Below are 4813 nucleotides of genomic sequence, written 5' to 3' on the forward strand. Positions count from 1 at the left end.
CTTTATTCCCTACTGCTTTATGACATCAAAGAACATTCAGGAAGCTTCCAAAGCACACTTCCTCCCTTTATCCCAGTCTTGCTTCAAAACGATATTTGGTGTTGCCCCTGGCTTGTGCTTTGCATTCTCTCGGCATTACCTCAGGGTAGAAAAGACCTTTTTCACTATGTCTGATGGCACATGCAAGGAAACATAGGAGTGGGTAAGAAGAGTCCCTTCTCCTCAGATGTCCAGGTTGTTTGAGTGGGAATATGGAGGGAAGACTTCCTTTAAATTAAGATTTGTAAGAATTCATCTTATTTTGATGAAGCAGAACATTTTGGTAACATGACATGAATAAAATACCTATTATGTATTGAATCTTTTGCATAATTTATTCTACTTAATTCTCAGAATAACTCTTTAAGACCAGTTATATACTCTCTTGGACCACCTCAAATATTTTGGCCATGTGACTGCTTGTTCCATCCCGGTCACTATTTAAGCATCAAACTCTATGAACACTTTCCATGGACCCATTGCCGTTGCTATATGCCTCTTCTATGTTGTCAGCAAGGTGTAACAAGCCTCTCTCTGTACTCACACATGGGCAATCCAGAGGTTCACCCGAATTAACACTCTGTGGAGTTAACTTGACCAAGAGGAAATTGGAGTCTATGGATAATTTCTTCTTCTGTGGATAATGTCTTCTATCTCTCTTCAGATGGACTATTCTAAGAAGTGGCATTTCATTACACCTGTTGGAAGATGGCCGCATATACAAGCAATCAGTTGAGTTTAACACCAAGTAAAACATCTTTCCTTACCTTGCTTTGTCTTTAATTCACATCTGTGTCCCTGATACTTCATGCCTCACTGAAATAATTGTTATAAGCTTTGGCCTCAGAGTTTGATTTCAGAGTATTCTAATCTAAGACAGATGAGAACAATGCCCGGGAAATCATGTCACAGTCCAGAAATTAGGGGGAAAAAATGTCAAGCTGAGGTTTTATTTCATTTTATTTTTTATTCTAGGACTCTTTCATTTTAAAATTACTCCTCTTTCCACTGTAGCAAAATCTCCATAACGTAGAAAATTCAACTTTTCGAAGTTCTTTAAATTTGATTTTGAGATTTTAAAATGTTATTTGAGCTTCCTTTTTAAAAACGCTTCTTAATGAGCGCTTGGAACATAATAAAGAGTCTGAAGTCCTTTGTGTCCTCCTCATGCAGCTGGGCCAGAGCAGTAGCCCCTTAAATCTTCAGGGGAGGAAGAACAATTAGGTTGTCATCATAACCTCTTGGTGTCAAAGGAAAGTTGGATCCCATTGTTAAATGCTGACGTTTGTGCTGTTAACTGCTGAGCGTTAAGAAGTTCTGTCCTCACTGCCAGAGGCTTCTTAATGCTAAACTCTTGTCAGCCCGCCTAATCATAAGCAGCTTCAATGAGGGGGGAGGGAAACCCCCGATGTTTCCAAATTTGAACCATGTCTATTATTTAAAGGAAAAGGATATGGTAATGACGCTTCTCTAAGAAATGTTCTGCCCAGCAGTGATGGGATGTCCTAGATAATGAGTGTAAGCAATCACTGGGAACTGGATGAGTTATCTTGAAGGAAAAAAAAGAAAAAAGGAAAAAAAAAAAAAAAAGACCTGAAGTCATTGTAAAAAACAGTAGATAAAAAAGGCAGGAGGCATACCTTTGGGTCTTCCACTCTTAAATGAAGTCCCTCTCTGCTCTGGTATGAGGTCAGGCCAAAGTCAGGTGGAACTGTCATCAATAGAGAATACTAACTATTTAATTTGGTGTGTGTGTCTATGCCATCATACCCAATTAATGACAGCATGGATACACTTTTGAAATAGACGAGCCTCCCAACAGCTAACCAAGCGGTTGGTCCTTCAGCAACTCACCTTTCGATTCGGGGCGAAAGTTACATGCCTGTTGACCCGCAATTTTCTCGTCTGTAAAACAATGACAGCAGGCCCACACGGTATTCTATGTTCTTGCCTAGTTTTTAAACGCATTTTATAGCATGATTTGCAAAGCGAAGACACGTACCTACAACACAAGAAACCCATCGGTGCACTCTTCAGTAACCCATGGATGTTCTTTCAGTTGACAGTGACAAAAATCCAATTCAACTGGACAAACACAAGAATGGAATTTTATTAGCTTACATCACTGAGAAGGATGCGGAAGATCCCGCCTCGGGCAAAGGTAGATACGGAAATTCTAAGGGAGGCGGTGTGATGGTCGGTTTTCTCATAGCTCCGCCCTTTCCTCCATGCTGGGCTCTTCCTCACCTGTTGCAGGTTGATATTCCCCACGTGGTAGAGAATGAGGACAAATGCCTTCGAGCTTCACATCTGCCTGATGCCCAACAGAAGAGGTTTTAAGAACTGTGGCTAGAAAAGCGCCAGGGTGGACTTGAACTGACCTGAGCTGGGACTCATGACGCTCCCTCAAGCAATAACTTGGGCTGTGTGGTCAGCGTTGCATCAGAGTTTCCCTCGATGCCGGGATAGGAGATTCTCGTCCAAGTTCCCACAGCACCCTGGGATTCTCTCCGTATTGAACCTACCCCACCACATAGTACATTTTCTTCACTGACCCTACTGGACCTTTGAATAAATAAGGGATATCTTGATGGAAAATGGCAGATGTAAGTATGTTATTTAAAAAGGAAATTATATCGAAAGGATCCCAGGAACTCCAGAATTCTAGAGGTCTGTCTACGCATCTCTTGCCTTGGATGACTTTGTATATCTGCCTCATGCTCACCTTTTCCAGACACGCTGAAATGGATGACCGTTGCTATGTCCCAAGCCACTTGCCACGTAGCTGTCGCTACGGTAAAGGGCTTGCCTCTCTGTCCTTGGTTCCACTCTGAAAATCCCTAAGCGATCTTTCGGGTATGTGCGGCGGGGTTTGGACCATACAAAAAATACATAGCTGTTGGAGGATCTACACTCTGTATTTAAAATAGTTGGCACATGATATTCAGTATATAAATTAATTCAAAAGGGACATTATCCCACTGACACTATCTCGAGCTTAAACAGTGCGAAAGGTTTCCCATTTCAGTCTCCTCTAATAGTTCCCAGTAGGTGCAAACTTTGGCTCCTCCCTCCTTTGGAGAATCTTTAGGAACCATTGACTTTTCCAGACATCAGTTCCTTGTACTTTCATCTGTACATAAAAGGTATATTTATTGTGGGAACGTGGGCAAAAAGCCCAATTTCAGATTAATTGCGCCAAGCTTTCTTACGGGTTAATACCGTAATTATTAAACATTTTTTTCCTACTGTACTTTTTCTAATATTTTTCCTCCCAGCCAAAAGAGGGTTTAAGAATTTAAAGGCCAAATTGGATGTGGAAACACAACTGCAACTACAGGCCAGCACACTGATCCTTGTCATAATATTCATGAGTGAATTATTAATAATAAGCACTTGCAACATGTTCATCTAAATTTTCTTGGACATAAAATTAAAATACACCAATTACTTTCCATCACATTAAAATACAGTAAATAAGAGACCAAGTTTGTAATAATTATAACGAGCTCCAAATTTTTGCCTTGCACTCAATTTGTCAAATTTTAGTTTTTCTTTTTGTTGAACCTCTGTGCCTCCATCTGTCATTCGTACAATAAGGGTTTAATACGTTTCCGACATAAGTCAAAGAGTTGATATAATAACAACATACATTTTCTTCTGTTTTAATGCATATATAACACAGGGCCTGGTCTCCCATGCTAAAATTGTTCCTCACGCTCAAAAGAGGGTATTTTCAAAATTCCTTATAGGAGGTGCAAAGAGGAGACATACGGTTGGATCAAGATTTAGGGAACTTATCCTGAAGCTCTATCTGCATATCAAGCACATTGTTGTAACTTAGCGTGTGACTTACAGATAAAACAAATAGCAAAATATTCTAATCATTTTTCTGTGAGCTCTGCTCATAATTAATGCATTATCTTTTCCTCCCATCAAAGTATAAATTCACCGAGGGAAGTTTCTTGATGGACTAAAGGAAATTTGAGGGACATGGTTAAAGCCCCCAAATCTTCCTTAGGACCACCATAAGCCCCATATCTCCCCACCCTCTGTATTTGCTCCCCCAAATTTCTGGGATCAATTCCCATCAAAAACTTCTGGAAAGAGTTGCAACATTTCTGATCCTCACTTCTTTCTCACTTCAGAATAATGATGCCATTTTCAACTATACCATTTTGTTACCTTATCGGTTTCATTAAACATATGACCTTTAAATTAGACCTTGAAGAACAGGTCAGTTTTATCTTGGTAAACAATGGAGAGGACCAAACAGAGAGTGCTATTCAGGAATGTAAAACATGGAATCATGATGTCTCTGACAAGGATTGAGAACAAGGTGGATTGGGATGTGATATGAATTAGTTCACTAACTCAGTATGTATCCATATGGATTCCATGATTAGATACTGGAACCACAACAAGGAATTATACATGATCCTGCTCTCATGATGTTCAGTGAAGGTGCTGTCCCTTGGGATACACATGTAGTAGACATTGAGAGGCAGATTTATCAATTATTGTGAAACATCTTCATTGACAGACAAAGGAGTTTGAACTTGATCTTGCCATTACTGATAACAATTATTTTGTCAATAATCACAAGCTAAGCACTATTCTGACAACTTTACATATATTCGCTGTTATTAATTATTGGAACAACTTTATCATATAACTTTATGATATCTGTTATCTTCATTTTAATGATGAGGAAACTGAGGAATGGTAAGGTTACTTAACTTGTCTAAGGACTCAGAGCTAATAAAAGGCAGAG

The sequence above is a fragment of the Panthera uncia genome, chromosome B1, assembly GCF_023721935.1.
Source record: "Panthera uncia isolate 11264 chromosome B1, Puncia_PCG_1.0, whole genome shotgun sequence".
Taxonomy (NCBI): Eukaryota; Metazoa; Chordata; class Mammalia; order Carnivora; family Felidae; genus Panthera; species Panthera uncia.